The sequence below is a fragment of the Oryzias latipes genome, chromosome 22 (genome assembly GCF_053564925.1).
Source record: "Oryzias latipes strain Hd-rR chromosome 22, Olatipes_Hd-rR_3.1".
Taxonomy (NCBI): domain Eukaryota; kingdom Metazoa; phylum Chordata; class Actinopteri; order Beloniformes; family Adrianichthyidae; genus Oryzias; species Oryzias latipes.
Window position 1 is genome coordinate 30,745,098 of NC_136258.1, and position 22,143 is coordinate 30,767,240.

Below are 22,143 nucleotides of genomic sequence, written 5' to 3' on the forward strand. Positions count from 1 at the left end.
GTTTTATAAGGAATTCTGGGAACAACTGGCACCAACGTTTTATAAAACGGTAAAATTTATCAATGAAAGCCAATCTCTACCACCTAACATGAACTCTGCCAACATTATCCTTCTTCTAAAACCAGACAAAGACCCCACGAGTCCTTCAAGCTATCGCCCCATTTCTTTAATTAATGCAGATGTAAAAATTATCTGCAAAGCACTAGCACAGAGAATAGAAAAAGTCACTCCTCACATAATTGACTTTGATCAAACTGGATTCATCAAAGGCAGACACTCGGATGACAATGTCCGCAGACTCGTTAACATAATAGACTTTGCCACCATCAAAAACCAGGAAATGACTATACTATCACTGGATGCTGAAAAAGCCTTTGATAGAGTAAACTGGAAGTTCCTCATTGCTGCCCTCCATAAGTTTGGGTTTGGAGAATCATTCATCAATTGGATCAAAATATTATATCACAACCCCAATGCATCAGTTAGAACTAATAAACAGACTTCCAACAGGTTTTTTCTTGGAAGAGGAACTAGACAGGGTTGCCCACTCTCCCCCTCTCTTTTTGCAATATTTATCGAGCCTCTAGCTGCAGCAATAAGACAGAATGAGAGTATTAAAGGAATTAAAACCAAACACAGCCATCATAAAATTAGTCTCTATGCAGATGACATATTACTGTTTTTAAGTAATATACATTCTGTAAATGAAACGGCAACAATCATTAATGAATTCTCTTCTATATCAGACTATTCCATTAATTGGAATAAATCTGTTTTATTACCACTGAACAGTAATGCGGAGCAAGGACTCACAATACCAGTTAAATCAGGCAATATAAAATATCTAGGTATTTATTTTTCCCCCAAAATATCAGAACTGGTGCTGCTAAACTACACCCCATTACTGAAAAACATACAGGACGATCTAACACGCTGGACCAACCTGCCTTTGTCCCTTATGGGCAAGGTAGCCACGGTAAAAATGAAAATCTTACCCAAAGTTAATTATCTCTTCTCAATGATTCCCACACAACCGCCATTAAAATGGTTCAAAACATTAGACTCATCCATATCAAGCTTTCTATGGAACAATAAACCTGCAAGAATTAGTCTAAAAACTTTAAAATCTGCAAAAAGCTGTGGAGGATTAGAATTACCTAACTTCCACAACTACTTTCTTGCAAATAGATTACAATACATCTTAAAATGGTTAAAAAATAATCCAGAAACCAACTCATGGTTAGACTTGGAACAGGCGTTATGTGGAAAGATCAACCTGTCAGATCTTCCATTTATTAGTCAAATAGTTAAAAGACAGGATTGTTTCAAAAGTATTAATATAAATGCCACTTTAACAGCCTGGTGGGAATTTCTCAAAATATCAAAATCATCAATTCAACTGTGCAAAATGACACCCATCTGGAACAACCCAGACATCCTCATAAACAAAAAAATTATCCACTTCCCAGCTTGGCAAGCAGGGGGCATAAAACAACTAGAGCACATAATTATTAATAGAAGATTCATAACTCCCCAGGAACTTCAAGACAAACACGGAATATATAACTTCTTGGAATATCAGCAACTTAAATCAATTATTACTAAAAAGTTTAAATACAGAGACAACGATTTAAAGCTACCAGATGTAGTTACCACTCTGATCAATTTCTCAATGAATAAAACTCTCTCCAAAATATACAAACTTTTATGTAATTTAGATAACAATATTTCACTTCCGACAACAAAATGGGATGCGGATTTGAGCTTCAGCACAGATGAAAGCTTCTGGTCAGAACTTTGTCTAAACACCTTTAAAATGACAAAAAATCCAAATCTGCAGCTAATCCATTTCAAAACTCTTCACAGAATTTACTACACTGGACAGAGGATGTTCAAGATGGGTCTCAGTAACTCAGACATTTGTCAGCACTGTGACAGTAATCTACCCGACAATTACATGCATGCACTATGGTTCTGCACGCCTGTCCAGGCTCTCTGGCAGCAGGTATGTGCCGATCTATCAGTCTGGCTTAAGGTTTCAATCACAGCTTCACCGTCACTTTGTGTGCTTGGTGACATGAGTGCCATCGATGTAGAAGGAGGATTAGCATCTATCATTTTCATAACTCTTTGCATTGCTAAAAAAACTATTTTAATAAATTGGAAAAGCAAAAAAAATATAAATATAAGTCAACACAGAAATCTGCTGCTTGATCATATCAGCTTGGAAAAAATGTCAGCCCAAAGTTCAAGTAACTTTGAAAGAATTCGGTCTCTCTGGTCTCCCATAGCTAACTCCGTGACTTAGGGGGTGGGGGGGGCATGGTCGTCGCTGCTCCTTGCCCTTCTGCCGTGGGCCGGGGTGGGGGTCGGGGCCTCCGGTGCCTGGCCGGGGGTGGTGGGGGCTCCGTTGGTCGGGGGGTCGGGTCCGGCGCCTGGGTGGGGCGGCCTGGGGCGCTGCGTGGTCCTCTGGGCTTGGGTGTGGGGGTGCGGGGTGGGGGGTGGGGTGGTGGTCTGGCTTGGCTTGGGGGGGTGGTCCCTTTGCCTGTGCTGGGGGGGGTTGGCGGGGGGCGCTGCTCGGGGGGGGGGGGGGCCAGCGGCGCTGGATGGGCTTCCCGTCTACACCTGGGGCTGGGATCGGCCCTTCCCTGGCTCTGGGGCGGGACGGGACAACCCTCTTGGGGCCCCCGGTCGCTCTGGGTGTCATCCGCTTCGGCTGCGGGGTCTGGGGGTGGGGTGGGGTGGGGGTCTTGTCGGCCCTGTCCTGTGGGGGGGCATTCTGGGGGAGGGGGGGGGGGGGCACTATTGGTACGGGGCAGGGGGGGTTGACGGGTCGGGGTCTCCGCTGAGGCCATCGGCGGTTTCCCCGGCCGGTTGGCTGCCTCGGTCCCGTCGAGGCCTGACCAGAGCTCTTCTAGGGCCGGCGTTTGGGGGTGGGGGCCTGGGCTTGCTCCGGGGGGGGCCGGCGCTTTCTGGCTCCCCTCTCTCTGTGTGGGGGTGGTGGTGCTGGGCCTGGGGTGTCTGCGCCTCCGGGGGTGGGGCCCCGGGGCTGGGTGGGCCTGGCCCCCTTGCTGGGGGGGGGGCGGGGGACGGCTGTTTGACCACCGGGGGACAGTCTATCATCTGTCCCCAACTTACCCCCTTCCTCATATAACCTCATAATAGGGTGAGGGGGTGGGGGGCTTAGCCTGCGATGAGCCTTGGGGGGGGGGTTTACTAGGCAGTGACCCCCCTCCTGTGGTTGCCGTATGGAGTGGGCCCCCCCTCTTTCGGTTTTATTTGCACCTTAGACATGTAGGGCCCTTGGTAGGGGGGGTGCTTGGACATCACTGCCAGCAAGCAGCGGATGTCCTCCTAGCACCCTACCCGCCAATTTTAACCGCACCTTAGACATTTAGGGCCCCTTGGTGGGGAGGTTGAGGGGACGTCACTGTGAGTAATCAGGAGACGTCCCCTTAGTGCCCTACCCGCCAATTTTAACCGCACCCCCCTTAGTACAAACACCCCTCCCCCCTCAATATATACATCCCAACATAAACACACACACATGCACACACACACTCTCTCAAACACACATACACGCACACACATTTTGCAAGGAAGGTGGGACCTAGGACCATCTGTCCCCTGCCTCTTCCCTGGTGGGGGGTACGGGCCCCTTTGCAACGGCGGCTGTGTCCCCGGGGTGCTGGCCTCCTGGGCCCGGCGGTGCTCTCTCCGCGCGGTGGGGGGGTTCACATTACATCTGAGCCGGGGGTGTTCGTGTCCCTGGGGGGTGGGTTCTGGTCCTTGCTCCTGAGTGCTGGGCCCCGCCAAATTTCCAACTGTGGCCGAGCCTGGTCGGGCCATATTTACAACACCCCTTGTGGGCCCTCTTTTTTCCCCGGCGTTCCCCCCTTCTGGGCGGGGGCGGCGGGCCCCTGCCTCGCTCCTCCCTGGACCAACCGTGGGCCGGGCGGATGGCTGCCTGGAGTGCGGAGTGGGTCTCCCTTGGGGGGTCCTGGCTCGTACCTGGGGTTGGGGCGGGGGGATGCCCGGAACTCCTGGGTGGTGGTGGGGTGCTCGTCTGGGGCTGTGGGCGTCCTTCTCCGGTGGGGCCCTGCGTTGGGTTCTCCCGGCGCGGCGGGGGGGCTGCTCTCCTGGTTGGGCTGGGGCGGCGCCCTCTTTCCCTCCGTGCCTCCCTGCTCTCTGGCTCTGGGGGCCTTGCGGCGGCCCTGCTGGCCCTGGCCTGGGTGGCGGGCTTGGTCGCCCGGGCGGCGGTTGTTCCCTGCCGGTTCCCGTGTGGCGTTGGGGGGATTCCGGCTGCCGCTGCTGGTGCGGTGGGGGTCTTGGGGTGGGGATGGCTGGGCACTCTCCCTCCTTCTTTTCACGTTCCACCATCCATTTTAGAAGAACATAAACACTCACCTGAGCACAGGTGTTAGCTCACCTTTGCACTAACAGTTTACATGATTGAATGACTGAAATATTTCACACTAGTTGGTTTTAAGGCATAAGTATGCGTGTGAACACTATCTGTTTTGTGTACATGTCGACAGGTGGACATTTTTGCAACTAACAGGTGTGTTTATAACTTTTGAGTGTGTGTGTGGACAGGCTCCGCCCTTTTTTTTTTTTGTTGTTTTTTTTTTTCATTTGAACCTTACCATAATGATTAACAACCAGTAAACTTGCTGCTTTATGCTGCTTCATGGTCTTATCCCCCTTCCCCTCCTATTATCACCCCCTACCCCCCCTCTCTCTAACGTCCCTCTCTCTTCTTCCCCTCTTTCCTTTTCCGTCCGGTCCAACACCAAAGATTCTCAGACATGTTTGAAATTAATAAAGTTTGGCCTCAATTACAAAAGGGGTTTATTCAGACATACCTTTGGTTTGTCTGAAGATTAATAACCCCTCTTGTTAAAGTAAAATATGTCCAACCCAAGAGGCCCTCAGCTCTCATCTGTCTGCCTAGCTGTTGGACAGGACAAGTTGAAAAAAAAAAAAAAACAAAAAAAAAAAAAAAAAAGAGGTAAAGGAGGCGTGGTAGTATATTCATTTTTATAACATTTATTCTTTCACTTAATCCTAGCGTGGTTGTGGACCATCTTTCTATATCTTTTCTGATATTGATATTTGTACATTCATAGTTGTATAGTTCCAGTGTTAAGTCCTCAGTTTTGACGTTCCTGCAGCTCTCCTCGTTATCCAACAATCCAATAAAAATCCACAGTCCAAAAGTAAAAGAGAAAAATCTTTAATTCCTTTTCTTCAGGTTGAAAGTGAACAATAATCCACAGTGAACTTAAGGGAAAACTGAATAAATATAAAGAAAATATGCAAATTAACGAGACGAACTTAGCGAGGTCAAAAAACTGTTTGACTCCATTCCAAAATTGAGACTGACATGCATCTGCTGCGTGACCACCAGTGAACCACAGAGTGAAACCCCGGCTCCCCCTACTGGCTGTAAACTGAATAACACACTGAATGCCAAATGGTCATCTCTGGCATTAAGGCGTCTACAATAGTTATTCTGATATAGTTTTGCTGGGTCTTTAGGTATATTCACCCCCAAGTACTCAAGTGATTTGGCATCCCATTTTATCTTCCATTCCTTTAAACCTTAATTTGCAACGCAATTAAACATGAGTATCTGAGTTTTATTTATGTTTATTTTGTATCCTGAGCTTTGACCAAATCTATGAAAAATCTTCATCAAATTACCAAATGATTTGACTGGACCTAATAAATAGACCATAACGTCATCCACGAACAGGCCTATAATATGTTCCTGTCCACCGATGTTTATTCCTGTTATCCTTGTGTCTTGTCTCACCATTTGGGCTAATGGCTTGATATAAAGAGCAAAGAGAACAGGGCTAAGGCAACAGCCCTGTCTGGTCCCCCTACCGAGACTGAATCTATTTGTGAGGGAGCCATTAATTTTGATTCTACCTGTTGGTTTGTAGTAGAGAGAACTGATACACTTAATTGACTTTTCACTGAATCCAATTTTCTCCAATGTTAAATATAGAAATTCCCAATTGACTCTATCAAATGCCCTTTCGGCATCTAAACTTATTAAAGCAGCTGATATTTTTTTTATGTATCCTGTTTATGATTTGAAGTGTTCTCTTTATATTATCATGTGTTTGCCTGCCTTTGACGAATCCGGTTTGGTCCTCATCTATTAAGTTTGATATAAATGATTGGAGTCTATTTGAAATTATAGAGGTGTATATTTTATAGTCAACATTTAAGATAGAAATTGGTCTGTAGTTTTGACAATATTCCTTGTCCTTTAATGGCTTAGGAAGTACTGTAATGACTGCCTCCTTCCAGGAGGGTGGAGTTTGTCCACTTGATAAAATCCAATTGAAAGTTGAGTGAAGCAGTGGGATAATTATTTCTTCGAATTCTTTATACCATTCTGATGGAAAGCCATCACTCCCAGGTGCCTTGTTTGATTTCAGCTTGCCAATTGCTTTTTTAATTTCTTCCGTGGAAATTTCGGCTGTCATGCGATCGTTTTGTTTCGTTCCTATTGAAGGTAGGTCTAATGAGTCTAGTAAGGTTTGCGTCTCCTCTTGTTTTGCAGTCATTGGCTCAGTGTATAAGTCCTCATAATAGTCCCTAAATATATTCTCAATTTCTTCTGGATTATATTTTAGTTGATTTGTTTTTGGGTCTCGTATTTTATTAATGTTTAGTTCCACTTGTCTTTCCCGTATTCGTCGAGCTGACAGCCTTGTGGCTTTGGGGCCTGAGTCATAATAGTTCTATTGTAAGTATCTTATTCTTGTGTCGGTCTCGTATTGAAGTAAGTCATTAATCTTCTTTTTTGTTTCACTGATTAGCTGTCTTGTTGTTTGGTTTGCGTTGTCTTTAAAGGCTTGTTCCATTCTTCTCAGGTCTGAGGTAAGTGTCTCATATTGTTTCACAATATGTTTTTCATCTGACTTCCAATTGCAATAAATCTCCCTCATAATACTGCTTTCAGTGCATCCCAAATAATAGCTGGATTTGATTCCTCATTATTGTTTAATTCAAAATAATTTTGTATATCTATTTTAATTTGTTTGGTCACTGTTTTATTGTTTAAAATTCCTGTGTTCAGCCTCCATAAATTATTTCTTTGCCTGCCCTTAAGTCTAATTTTTAAATAAATTCAAGATTCAAGAACAACTTTATTGATCCCCGAAGGGAACTTTAGTTGCAGTACCAACACTAAGGAAATAGGGGGATAAAGACATACACAGACACAAAATATACAGGGAAGAAAAGAGGAAAAATTTGAATAAAATAATAATAGAATAACTGTACAGTCTGTAACTCTAGAATTCTTGTCTACATCCAAGTCTGCCAGATGAATTGTGGAGTCTAATGGCTGTTGGCAGGAATGACTTCCTGTATCGTTCTCTGGCACAGCGGGGGTGTATAAGTCTGCCGCTGAAACTGCTTCTCAGGTTTTCCACCTCCCTGAAGAGGGGGTGGGAGGGATTGTCCATGATGGTCCCCAGTTTAGCCAGTAGTCTGTCCCCCACTGCCTCTTCCAGATTGGCAGGCTTGAAGCCAATAACAGACCCTGCTTTTCTAATGAGTTTGTTCAGTCTGTTGGCGTCCTTTGCTTTGATACCAGCACCCCAGCACACTGCAGCAAAGAAGATGGTGCTCGCCATGACAGGCTGGAAGGACATGAGGAGCATCCTACTGCAAACATTGAAGGACCTGAGTCTCCTCTGGAAGTAAAGTCTTTTCGTGCCCTTCTTGTAGACCGCCTCAGTGTTTGTGGACCAGTCCAGTTTATCGTCTAGATGTACACCCAGGAACTTGTAGGACGAGACAATTTCCACGTCCGTCCCACCGATACAGACTGTGAAGGGCGGAGACTTTCTCCTGCTAAAGTCAATCACCATCTCTTTAGTCTTGGCGACGTTTAGCTGCAGGTAATTTTCCCCAGACCACCTGACGAAACGCTCCACAAGGCTCCATTACTCCTCTTCCCGTACATCTATCACACACTACAGCTGTGTCATCAGAGTACTTCTGGAGGTGACAGAGCTCAGAGTGGTACTGGAAGTCGGCTGTGTGGGTGGTGAATAGGAAGGGGGACAGCACGGTTCCTTGAGGGGCTCCTGTGTTGCTTATCAGGGTTTCAGACACACAGCTCTGCAGGTGCTCTTGAAGAATTGTTGGCATTTTTACCAGGGTACTGTAAAACTTGCTAAACAAGAGTACCTGGCTAATATTATTGTTCTTAATCAGCATAACCCACGGGTGCTTTTTAAAATGATAGACTCTGTTCTTAATCCTCCACAGGCGGGGTCCTTAGAAGCTTCCACTGACCTGTGCAATATGTTCTTACAGTTTTTTAACAATAAGGTATCAAATATAAGGGCTGGCATTACTCTACCTTCCTCCGACCCATCGACCTGTGTTCTCTGCCCAGCTGTATTCAGAGAATTTGAGCCAGCGTCTCTTCAATTTTTAAATGAATTAGTCAGTCAAAGCAAACCATCAGGTTCTCCCCTAGACTCCATACCTCCTAAGTTTTTCAAGGAGGTCTTCCCCAGCGTTGCACAGACTGTCCTCTCTATTATCAACAGCAGTCTGGCTGCTGGTGTCGTCCCCTCCACCTTTAAACATACAACGTTTCAGCCGATACTTAAAAAACCCAGCCTGGACAGTGCTGTACTGGCCAATTTTAGACCCATCTCCAAGATGCCCTATATCTCTAAACTCTTGGAGAAAGTGGTCTACTCACAGCTGGAGGATTTTACTTAAACCAACATAAAATTCCTGAAGTCTTCCAGTCTGGGTTTAGACCCCTGCACAGCACGGAGTCAGCACTGCTAAGAGTCAGCAACGACATTCTCTTGGCCAATGATGCTGGAGACTATGTTGTTCTAGTTCTGCTGGACTTAACTGCAGCATTCGACACCGTAGACCATAGCACTTTAATTTCTAGGCTCCAGAACCTGGTGGGGATTCAAGGTACTGCACTGGACTGGTTCAAATCTTACCTGGCGGAAAGAACCATGTGTGTCAGTTTAGGTGGTTATGAATCCACCACAGCTCGGGTTTCCTATGGGGTCCCACAAGGGTCGGTTTTGGGACCTTTTCTGTTTTCTTTATATCTGTTACCTTTAGTGTCCATTCTAAGAAAACACGGCATTTCCTTTCATTTATACGCTGACGACAGTCAGATTTATCTGCCGCTTAAAAAGGATAATCTCTCTGTGACGCGGCTCCTGTCATGTCTCCATGACATTAAGGACTGGTTGGCCCTTATTTCTTGAGTTTGAATGAAAAGAAAACAGAAGTTGTAATTTTTGGACCGAATGATTTTAGTGGACCGTCCCCGATTGATCTGGGCTCTCTGACTGGTTTCTTAAAATCAACTGTTTCTAACTTGGGTGTTAAATTGGAGAGTAATTTTAGGATGGACCAACAGATAAGCTCTGTAGTGAAGTTAAGCTTTTTAAGCCTTTGTCAACTTGCTAAGGTAAAACCTTTTTTTTTTTTTTTAACTTGTCCTGTCCAACAGCTGGGCAGACAGATGAGAGCTGAGGGCCTCTTGTGTTGGACATATTTTACTTTAACAAGAGGGGTTATTAATCTTCAGACAAACCACAGGTATGTCTGAATAAACCCCTTTTGTAATTGAGGCCAAACTTTATTAATTTCAATCATGTTTGAAAATCTTTGGTGTTTTTAACATGTAGCCCAAATGGATATACTCATTGGGATCTTTACGATATTTGAGTTTAGGCTAGTGTCAGATGATCTATGGTTTCGTCTCAGGGAGGGAGGTGAAAGGCCCAACCAACACACAAAGACAAAGATAACGGCTATGGTGCAAAAAGTGAAATTTTTTATAGTTAACCCCAAAAGACATATACAATATTTACACAAGATGTTCACAATGTTTCTTTTTAAACAAACAGTTCATGCGTTCCAAGAGAGCTGGTTGCTGTAATTCCAGAATTCAATCCAGGTTTTATGGTCCAAGAAGAATCAGAACAGTTCCACTGTGCCTTTTGTGAAGGCAAGGTGTGGTGTTACATAGGGAGAGGACAGGGCTACTGGGCCTCTTACCACACAGGTTCTAGGCAATTCCAGGCAGCTCACCATCCAAAGAAAGGACTCTCATAGAAATGGAGATGGAATGGAAATGGAATGGAGATGGAATGGAGATGGAATGGAACCTGGCCTGTATGGGACAGGACCAACATAAACATATGTCAAGTTCACATGAGTAGATTCAAACATTCAATTGTCCGGTTTCAATAATTCAAGTACATGTACAATTTAAATAAACAATTCAGCAGAGTACTCTTAAGTTCAAAAATGATCAAATAAATACTGCACCATAACATTAAATGCAATCCATTTGTCATCAGGATAATGTTTAAACATTTCGATATAAAATGCAGAGTTTACAAAATAAGTCTTGGCACAAATAAATACAAAACAATTTGAGTTTAGTTCTGTTATCTCAGAGGCTAGCGCTAGCATGCTAGCTCCGAAAAATGTAAACAAGGCTTGAACTTACCAGGTCCCTCTTAGATTGAACAAATCGCGGTAGCACAATATCTGGACACACAGATAGACGTTCCTAGAAGTTGAAGCCATATCAGTCTTAATAGTAGAAAGTCGAAATACAGTTAGGAATGGCGTAAAGGGCGTACCTGTAGCAGTAGCTCCAACTAGCTTCCTGCAACAGTCTGTACTACGCCATTTTTAAAGAGACACGAAGGTCACGTGGGAATTCCCGGAACCGCGCAAGTCTCGCGATAGTTCGTAAGCAGCCGGACAGAACGGAGAGAGAGAGCAGAACGAAAAACAGCTGAAAATCACCCGGGTTACATGTTGGACCGGACGGAAAAGGAAAGAGGGGAAGAAGAGAGAGGGACGTTAGAGAGGGGGGGTGGGAGGGTGATAATAGGAGGGGAAGGGGGGTAAGACCATGAAGCAGCATAAAGCAACAAGTTTACTGGTTGTTAATCATTATGGTAAGGTTCAAATGCAGTACAAAAAGGGCGGGGCCTATCCACACACACACTCAAATGTTATAAACACACCTGCTAGCTGCAAAAATGTCCAGCTGTCGACATGTACACAAAACAGATAGTGTTCACACGCATACTTATGCCTTAAAACCAACTAGTGTGAAATATTTCAGTCATTCAATCATGTAAACTGTTAGTGCAAAGGTGAGCTAACACCTGTGCTCAGGTGAGTGTTTATGTTCTTCTAAAATGGATGGTGGAACGTGAAAAGAAGGAGGGAGAGTGCCCAGCCATCCCCACCCCAAGACCCCCACCGCAGCAGCAGCGGCAGCCGAAATCCCCCCAACGCCACACGGGAACCGGCAGGGAACAACCGCCGCCCGGGCGACCAAGCCCGCCACCCAGGCCAGGGCCAGCAGGACCGCCGCAAGGCCCCCAGAGCCAGAGAGCAGGGAGGCACGGAGGGAAAGAGAGCGCCGCCCCAGCCCAACCAGGAGAGCAGCCCCCCCGCCGCGCCGGGAGCGCCCAACGCAGGGCCCCACCGGAGAAGGACGCCCACAGCCCCAGACGAGCACCCCACCACCACTCAGGAGTTCCAGGCATCCCCCCGCCCCTACCCCAGGTACGAGCCAGGACCCCCCAAGGGAGACCCGCTCCGCACTCCAGGCAGCCACCCGCCCGGCCCACGGTTGGTCCAGGGAGGAGCAAGGCAGGGGCCCGCCGCCCCCGCCCAGGAGGGGGGAACCCCGGGGAAAAAAGAGGGCCCACAAGGGGTGTTATAAATATGGCCCGACCAGGCTCGGCCATGTTGGAAGTTTGGCGGGGCCCAGCGCTCAGGGGCAAGGACCAGGACCCACCCCCCAGGGACACAAACACCCCCGGCTCAGGTGTAATATGAACCCCCCCACCGTGCGGAGAGAGCACCGCCGGGCCCAGGGAGCCAGCACCCAAGGTGAGGACAACGCAGCACCCCAGCCCGCCCCACCCAGGCGCCGGACCCGACCCCCATCCCAGCCCACGGCAGAAGGGCAAGGAGCAACGACGACCAGGCCCCTAAGTCATGGAGTTAGCTCTCAGCCTTTTGTCACTGTCTCACTGCTACCGTCTCTAACCCATAGAGCAGAGCTGGTATCACCACTGTCTTGTACACCTTTCCTTTGAGTCTTGCTGGCACTCTTCTGTCACACAAAACTCCTGACTTTTTCCTCCACCCGCTCCAACCTGCCTGCACTCGCCTCTTCACCTCTTTTCCACACCCCCCATCACACTGCACTGTTGACCCCAAGTACTTAAACTCCTGCACCTTCTTCACCTCAGCCCCCTGTAACCTAACGCTTCTACCTTGATCCCTCTCGTTCAGACACATGTATTCTGTCTTACTACGACTGACCTTCATGCCTCTTCTTTCCAGAGCAAACCTCCACCTCTCTAGCTGTTCCTCCACCTGCTCTCTACTCTCACTGCAAATTACAATGTCATCCGCAAACATCATTGTCCAGGGAGATTCCTGTCTTACCTCGTCTGTCAGCCTGTCCATCAGCATAGCAAACAAAAAAGGACTCAAAGCTGATCCTTGGTGTAGTCCCACCTCCACCTTGAACTCCTCTGTCTGACCTACAGCACATCTCACCACCGTCATACTTCTCTCATACATGTCCTGAACTACTCTGACATACTTCTCTGCCACTCCAGACGACCTCATACAGTACCACAGCTCCTCCCTCGGCACCCTGTCATACGCCTTCTCTAAATCTACGAACACACAATGCAGCTCCTTCTGACCTTCTCTGTACTTTTCCATCAACATTCTCAAAGCAAAAATGGCATCAGTGGTGCTCTTACGGGGCATGAAACCATACTGCTGCTCACAAATCTCCACCTTCTTCCTAAGCCTGGCTTCCACTACTCTTTCCCACAGCTTCATTGTGTGGCTCATCAACTTTATTCCTCTATAGTTGCTGCAGTTCTGTGTGTCACCCTTGTTCTTAAAAATCGGAACCAGAACGCTTCTCCTCCATTCCTCAGGCATCTTCTCACTCTCTAAAATCCTATTGAACAACCTCGTTAGAAATTCCACTGCTGTCTCTCCTAAGCACTTCCATACCTCCACAGGTACGTCATCAGGACCAACGGCCTTTCCGCTCTTCATCCTTTTCAGAGCCTTCCTAACCTCATCCTTTCCAATCTCTGCTACTTCCTGCTCCACAACAACCACATCTTCCTCCCTTCTTTCCCTGTCATTTTCCTCGTTCATCAGCTCCTCAAAATACTCCTTCCATCTTTTCTGTACACTCTCTTGGGTTGTTAGCACCTTTCCATCTCTGTCCTTAATCACCCTTATCTGTTGCACGTCCTTCCCATCTCTGTCTCTCTGTCTGGCTAGCCTGTACAAGTCCTTCTCTCCTTCCTTTGTGTCTAACCTGTTATATAGTTCATCGTACAGGAAAACAAGACAAGAAGGAACAAGAGACAAAACAGAACAGTATTTCAATTCCATATATCTCAGGCCTGTCTGAAAAACTTAAAAGGATTTTCAAACAACATAACATCCCAGTTCATCTCAAACCAGTCAATACCCTCAGACAGAAACTGGTTCATCCAAAGGACAAAATTCCCAGCCACAAACAGAGTAATGTTGTGAACTCTATCCACTGCAAAGAGAACTGCAATGAACAGTATATAGGAGAAACCAAACAACCGCTACACAAGCGGCTTTACCAACATCGCAGAGCCAACCCAAGTGGACCTGAGTCTGCAGTACATCTCCACCTGAAGGCCACTAACCACTCTTTCGAGGACAGTGAAGTCCGAATTCTAGCCAGAGAGAAAGGATGGTTTGAGCGAGAAGTGAAAGAAGCCATCTTCGTCAAGAAGGATAAACCTCTTAATAAGAATGGTGGTCTCAGGTTTATTCTTCCATCCATCTACGGCAGTGTTTTGAAACCTAAACAAACCAAACCAGTTCCACCTGAGTCGTTAACCGCTGAAAGAGACGACCATTTGGAGAGGGAGTCACTGACTCCCCAACCCCCAGCTGAGGACAAAGGACTATTAACGACCCGAAACCACGTAGGCTAAGTGGACAACACCTCCAGTTTCAGGTCTGACTCCTCCCCCATGAGCGCATATATACCAGCGCTTAGACCAGCTATTTCAGAATTGACAAAGCCTCTTGGATAAGAGGTGAAACGTCTTCCAACTTTAAAACCAAGTCCAGATGACATCCCCTAAAACTACTACATTTGCGTGGAACAATTTCCCATTTCCACGTCGATAATATTACCGACATCTGAAGCTTGTCAGATGCAATAAATGGATGGAAATAAAATGCCCCATCACAATGCATAATGACGCACAATGGCTGATCTTGCGCACTTAGAAGATGTGGCAAATGGAAGAATTCGGAGTGAACGGATCTTTAGACAGCAAGAAGACTTGCTGGCAAACGAGGACGAGTGGCTTATGAGCCGGTTCCGACTTCCTCGAGCCGTCCTGTTGGACCTCTGCGGGCTTTTGGGCTCTGCGTTACAGAGGAGCACTCGGAGGAACCACGCGTGTCAACCGGTGCATCTGGCGCTCCGGTGCTCCCTCCGATGGAGCGCTAGACGTTTTTTATGCCTCGACTTTGATGTCCGACCATTTCTTTATTATTTCGGCCACGGTTCGAGGTTGTGAGGCTACAGCATTTACGGCGTCTGCCACCGTTTGGCATCACGTGCCTTTTTAGCATTAGTAGTGCCCACACTGTGCCCTCCAAACAACATTTTTCTCCTCTTTTCCACCTCGCCAACGATAACTTCAACTTCAAATTGAGTGAAGTTACGTTTTTTTTTTTTTTTTTTTTTTACTTTATTTTTTTTGAGATAATTTTCTTAACACAGAATACAGTTTTTCGTTTCAGAACAAAAGCAATGGGAACAGAAGGAGAGGGAGGGGAAAGAAGAAAAAAAAAAAACGAAAAAAAAGGGTGGGGGGGACAAAAACAGACGTTAGTAGCGGGGCGCAACTAAGACATTGTTTCAAGACCGGACCGAGGGAGCTGAATATTGTGTCCATTTCTTCCATCGATCTTCGAGTTTATGTGCATCCAGCCTTAAGTAATACGTAATCTTCTCCATGGAGAAAATTTCCTCCATAATGTCTCTCCATTGCTGCAGTGTCGGTGCTTCACTTCTCAGCCAATTTCTTGTTATTGCCTTTTTACAGGCTAGTATCATCACCTTGAACAGGTATTTGTCTTCTGGACGAATAACGTCCATCGATAGGCCAAAGTACAATGTCTTAGGGTCCATAACTATCTCACATCCTAGGATATCCTGAAAGGTTTTAACCATAATTTTCCAGAAAGGAGAAATAATTCCACATGACCAAAAGATGTGTGAATGGTTAACGTTGAAGTCCCCACATAGCCTCCAACATTGTTGTGAGGTTCCCAGTTGTTTACTCTTTATGTGAGGACTAATAAAAAACCTTGTCAAGATTTTCCATCCAAATTCTCTCCATTTTCTAGAACATGTGGAGCTATGCTGTAGTCCACAGATTGAATGCCATTTATCTTCTGACAGTAAAATTTGTAATTCTGATTCCCACTTTTGTTTTATATACAGAGAGTTATATCCATTACAGTTTAACAAGCATCTGTACAGTTTGGAAATGACCCTTAAATGTAACTTCTTATAAGACCCCATCAGCATTTCTATTAACTTGCTTCCATCTTGACTAAGATATTTTTTAATCTCCGTATTGTAGAAGTGCCTTAATTGAAAATACCTAAATAGGTCAGCCGTATCCAGCTGAAACTCCTCTTTGAGCATTTCAAAGGACTTGAACAGTTTTCCGTCTGTTAACATGCACACTGCCGTCATTCCTCTGTCACTCCATTTCTTAAAAATATTGTCCATCTGCCCGTTCTGTATTTTTGAGATTGTGAGGGCCAGATAAGTAGTTTGTAATCTCCACCTATGTCGTATTTATTGACCATGCTCCACCAGATCTTTAATGTTGTTTCAATAATAGGGTTTTGTTCTGTGATTTCTATTTGTATTTTCTCACCCAGTCTTGCTTGTGGTGGACATTTACTATAGGTCAGCTCGATTTGTTTCCATTTGGAGTAATATTCTGTTGTACACCAGCATACTATGTATCTTAACTGGGCTGCTAAGTAGTATTCTCGAAAGCTAGGGAGGCCTAATCCTCCTCTTTCTTTTTCTAGTTGGAGTGTTTTCAGTTTCACTCTTGGTTTTTTCCCTTCCCAAATAAATCTACTCACTTGTTTGTCCCATTTTACAAATTGATCCTCTGGGATCTGCACTGGCAATGATGAGAAAAGATACAACAATCTAGGTAGCACATTCATTTTTATAACCTCTATTTTGGAGCTAAGGTCCATGAACAGACTAGTCCATTTTGTTAGGTCTTTTTGTATTGCATTATTCATCCTACTATAATTAATCTCATAAAGTTTATCAAGTTTTACTGTCAGAAAAACTCCTAAGTATTTTATATTTACTGCATCCCATTTCAACTTATATCTTTGTCTGATTGAATCTGCTGGTTTATAATTTATGCAGAGTAATTGCGTTTTAGAAATATTCAATTTGTATCCGGATTTCCTTCCAAAATCCTTCAGAATTGTCAGGAGTTTTGGGAATGCTAGGTCTGGGTTCTGTAGATAAATAATAATATCATCTGCAAAGAGCCCTATTTTTTGTTCTTCCTTTCCTATCGTCACCCCTTTTAATTCGTCACACTGTCTGATATACTGGGCTAGAGGCTCAATGAACAGAGCAAAAAGAGCAGGGCTCAGACAGCATCCTTGTCGTGTTCCTCTGAACAGCTCAAAGTTCTCTGTCAAGTTTCCATTTATTTTAATTCTGGCTGTCGACTTATGGTATAATGCTTGTATACATTTAATGAGGAGGGGGCTAAAGCCCATGCTCCTCAGGACAGCGACTAGGAAGCACCAGCTGACTCTATCAAAGGCCTTCTCAGCGTCTAAACTTATTAAGACTGCAGGAGTGTTGACTTTGTTAACTTCGTTTATGACGTGCAGTGAGCGTCTTATGTTGTCCTGTGTCTGTCGTCCTTTTATAAAACCTGTCTGGTCCTCATCTATCAGATCAGGGAGAAAAGTTTCCAGTCGTCTTGTTATTATTGATGTGAATAATTTATAATCAACGTTTAAAATTGAGATTGGTCGATAGGACTCACAATATTCCTTATTTTTCCCTTCTTTTAGTAATACAGAGATAACTGCCTCTTTCCAAGATGGTGGAATCCTGGCATTTTTAAGTGTCCAGTTGAACGAATCTAGTAAAAGAGGAGCTAGATCTTCTTTAAAGACTTTATACCACTCATTTGGGTAGCCGTCGCTTCCTGGGCTTTTGTTATTTTTCAGTCTCCTAATGGCTTTATCCAGTTCAGTTTTTGTAATTGGGGAGGTTAAAATCTTATTTTGAGTGGATCCGATAGAAGGCAGATCTAAATTAGCCAAAAAGTCTGTAACTTCTCCTTCATTGACTGGCTCACTGGCATATAGAGTTTTATAATAATTTAGGAATATTTGTTGAATTATTTCTGGTTCATAATTTATATTGTTGGTGGCAGGATCTCTGATTTTATGAATCAAGTTCCTCTTTTGCAGTGACCTTAAGCGCTTTGCCAGAATCTTTGTTGCTTTTGGGCCTGATTCATAAAAAAATTGTTTTGTGAATCTTAATTTTTTCTGGGTCTCTTGTTCTAATATACTGGACAGCTGTTCTTTAACCTCTTTTATACTTTTCGTCAACTCATTACTTCTATCTGAGTGTTGTTGTTTCTCTAGCCTTCTTAACTGTGGTTCAAGCTCAGTCTGTGTAATCATTTTCTTTTTATTGAGGTACGACATCCTTGATATCAGATTCCCTCGCATCACTACTTTGACAGTATCCCATATCATTATTGGTTCTATATGACCATCATTATTGATGGTAATGCAGTCTGTGATTTCTTTTTTAATTTTTTGCACTTCAGATTCATTATTGAGGATGCTAGTGTTCATTTTCCAAAGAGATCTTCTTTGTTGGTTATCTAGATGTATTGTTAAATTTATAGAGTTATGATCAGATATGTCTGCTGTCCCTATATTACAGTTTAAGACCCTGTGTCTGTCCCGGTTATCAATCAGAAAGAAGTCTATTCTTGAGTGGACCTTGTGAGCTCCGGAATAGTGCGTATAATCTCTCTCTGAGGGGTGTAGTTCTCTCCACACATCGCATAAACCTGCGTCTTTGAGAATAGAAATGAGATTTTTTGATTTTATATTCTTATATTTTTTAAGGCTTGTTGTGTCTTTAGATGTATTTAAGATTGTATTCCAATCTCCTCCACAAATCAAGATTCCTTCGCTTATAGTAATAATTTTATTGAATAATGTTTTAAAGAAGTGTGGGCCCTCTTCTGGAGGGGCGTACACGTTAACTAATGTGACAAGGGTATTATTTATTCTTCCTTTAACGATAACATATCTCCCATCTTTATCTTTGTTTTCTTCAATCATTTCAAAATTAACATTATTCGATATTAATGTTCGTACACCCCTCCTTCTACTGTTTTTATAAGAGCTAAAAAAACAGTTTGTATACCCTAATTTAACAAACTTCCTATGTTCTGCTTTGGACAGGTGAGTTTCTTGTATAAATATCACTTGCGCTTTATCTTTCTTAAGTTTTGTTAACACTTTGCTTCTTTTAATGGGATTACCAAGGCCATTCACATTTATTGAGAGTATTTTATAATTTCCTTGCTCATTCATTTCCGTTAAACATAATAACAGTAGGCCCCGCTGAAAAACTAAACAGAACTGTGAGTATGGGGAACGTAAAATGGTGAATAAGAAAAACATAAACATTACAGGTACATAGGAAGTACCTGAAACTTCCACGCAGTGGGTGAAGTATTTCTCCCACCTGGGCCCCGCTGGCAGGTCTAGGGTTAACTCTCCCGGTAGGAGAGGGTCCTATGAAGGGTTTGGGGCAACAAAAAGTCCCTTCCATCCTTATTGTCCAGCGATGAAGTCCTCACCTGCGCTTCTGGTGCCGCCCCATTTAATCCAGTGAATTTAAGGAGGCGTGGTTATTAACATCTTCCAATTATATCACTTATCTTCGTTTCTGGCGAACTCTCTTAGCTTTTCCTTTACTCTTTGCCTGGTGGAGGGTCTGCTCTCCGGTGGTGGGGGGGCTGCTCGTTGCCATCCTAGGATCTCCTGCAGACGGGACTCCCCCGCCTCTTCCTCCGCTGTTGAGACCGGCACTTCCACATCGAATCCCCGTCTGCGCAGCTCTAGGCCGGCTGCGTGGGCGCTGCTGTACACCTGAACGCCATCCCTCCAGTGGATCCGCATGCTTGTATAAGGTGTTTGGAACTGTATGCCGCTGCTCTTCAGAGCCCTCTTCACCGCTTGGTATTCTTTGCGCTTCTGGACAATCTCAGGTGCGTAATCGTGATCAAAATAAATGCTCCTGCCCTTTATCTGGATCAGTCCCTTTTTCCAAGCTTGTCTCAAAACAAGCTCTTTGGTGGTGAATTCTTGAAAGTTGATGATGATTGGTCTCGGGGGAGCGTTGGGTCCTGGCTTGCGTGTGGGGGTTCGGTGAGCCCACTGGATTTTTAGATCCAGTTCCGAGGGTAATAGTAACTCCCGTCTGAGGAGATCGGTAATGAATTGGAGTACGGACTTCTCTTCCGCTCCTTCCTCCACTCCAAACAATCTAATATTATTTCTCCTGGATCTTGATTCGAGGTCGGTTAATTTAGTTTGAGTGATCCTTTGGCGTTTAATCCACTGAAGAAGTGTGCGGGTCAGCTCCGTTGATACTTCCTCGACTTGCCCCACGCGGGTCTCAGCTTCGTCCACTCTCTCCGTTAGTCCTTGCATTTCTTTACTTATATTATCAAGTTTACTTCTCATCTCTTGGCGTGATGAGTTTATGTCTTTTCTTATGCTGTCATTATCCTCTTTCAGCTCAAACTTGAGCGTTTCTATGGCTTTCAGTAAGTGGCTCGGCGTTACATTGGCGTTGTCGTTCGGATTAGCTTGTTGTTCGGCTGTGTTGCTGGTCTTCGACGCTGAGCTGTTTTTCTCTTGCCCTTTTGGCATTATAGCGTTTTGCTCGCCTCTCCTATTTACTCTCCTTTCCACCCAGTAACGCGTTCTAAGTTTGAAAGCTGTTGATTTGTGCGAGTTCTTAGTGGGCAGTTTTAATAGTTATTTGAGGAGCGGCCACCTAGCACGTCCGTCCTCTGGCTCTACTCCATGAGTGTCCTAGAAGAAAGTTACGTTTTTTTGATTTCCTCTCGGTGTTTGCCATGGTTTTGCAATCAATGAATATTAACTTGTGGGCGTTTCACGGACTATTTATAGGCAACTATGGGCGTGTCATGAAGCCGCAAAAGCTGCACTGCATTTAGAATTGGTTGTGATTTATTAAGGGAAAGATGCGTGGGATGTGCGTGCGCACGGTTTTATAAATCCCAATATTTCTGTGCGTACGCACGTCCTATGTTTCATCCGTACACCACTTCTGACGCAAATCCTACGCAAAGTTTTATAAATGAGGCCCTGGTCTGTAAGTAGGCCACTGTATGTAGGACCCATGTGGTATAATTTTCATGGGTCCCACGTGAGGAGCCCTCATGGGCTAACCATATAGGCCCAATAAAGGATCTAGGTGGGCGAAGAAGACCTGGTCTGTAACTGGGCCACTGTATGTAGGACCCATGTGGTATAACTTTCATGGGTCCCACGTGAGGAGCCCTCATGGGCTAACCATATAGGCCCAATAAAGGATCTAGGTGGGCGAAGAAGACCTGGTCTGTAAGTGGGCCACTGTATGTAGGACCCATGTGGTATAACTTTCATGGGTCCCACGTGAGGAGCCCTCATGGGCTAACCATATAGGCCCAATAAAGGATCTAGGTGGGCGAAGAAGACCTGGTCTGTAACTGGGCCACTGTATGTAGGACCCACATGGTTTGCTACGAATGAGTACCACATTAAGAGGGCTAATGGGTTAACCATATGGGCAGGTATTTTAAAAGGTTATTTTTGTATTCTGTTACTAGACAAATGCTTAAAATCCAAGAAGATGAGCAAAATGACAGAACCCCTGAAGACTCTTTCCAAATTGAATATGAATCACAGCTTTTCTAATTCTGATCAGTCCAGCTGTTAACACTGGCTAAATTGATGAACCACAAATAGACATACATTTTAATATTTTACCATGTTTTACCCAGACCAACCTGCATTTGCAATATTGGACAATTATGACATTTATTTTTTCCTGTCCAGAGTTTTGGTAGTTTGTAGAGGAAGTGCTGAGATTTTGAGGATGTAGCAGTAAGCAATTAGATACAAGTAGGGTGACCACTTGTTCCAATTTTGGCACCATACAGCCATCTAGTCTTCTGTCTGGCTTTCCTATTTATTAAAAATATTTACTTTTTTCATTGGTGCTCAGTGGATCCAACACAGATTCAAGTTTTTTAACGACACAGTTTAAAATGAAGTGGTAACTTTGTTTGAACATAACACATTTGTTGTTTTGCTGTCCTATTCAGAACAAGCCTGGCTTCAAGGTTTTTTATTGGCCATGTATGCATATGTAGTCAATACTTAGGGGTGCAAAGGTCTCAAGGTAACGTTTTGAAAAAGAAGAATCATTGTGCTCTGCTTATGTGTCGAAGTGTCCTTGGGCAAGACACTGAACCCCACCTTAACTCTGTTTTTTAAGGTTGACGCAAGTGTTCGGCAGCGGAGACACCACCAGTCTGTGAATGTGTGTTAAAGGGTGAATGGGACTGTGACTGTAAAGCACTTTGGGCCTTCAAGGAAGGTAGAAAAGCTCTGTATCCGTTTACGACATTTACCATTTACCAGTATTGTAATTTGTCCTATCACAATCTGACACGTCACCGGACCAACGGATAGCCAATCAAAAAAATGTGACGTCAGCATTAGTCCCAGGACCCTGAAGAACCTCCAACGGTAATTGCAGGCTGAATAGTTTTGGTACCTACACCTACCATACCCTACCTTAAATTCTAAAACACAGAAAACTAATGCTGTATACAGTATGTTTTGTGAAACATAGCAGTTTTTAACCTT

At 44.6% G+C, this 22,143-nt stretch overlaps 1 long non-coding RNA gene across 1 annotated transcript; it reads right to left on the reverse strand.

The window, feature by feature from the left end:
• Positions 1-9,836: 9,836 nt before the first annotated feature.
• LOC144988953 (uncharacterized) lies at positions 9,837-11,417 on the reverse strand. Its single transcript, XR_013653059.1, has 2 exons — positions 10,674-11,417; positions 9,837-10,600 (listed from the first exon to the last, which is right to left on the reverse strand). It is a non-coding gene; the product is annotated as an uncharacterized LOC144988953 (long non-coding RNA).
• Positions 11,418-22,143: the final 10,726 nt, after the last annotated feature.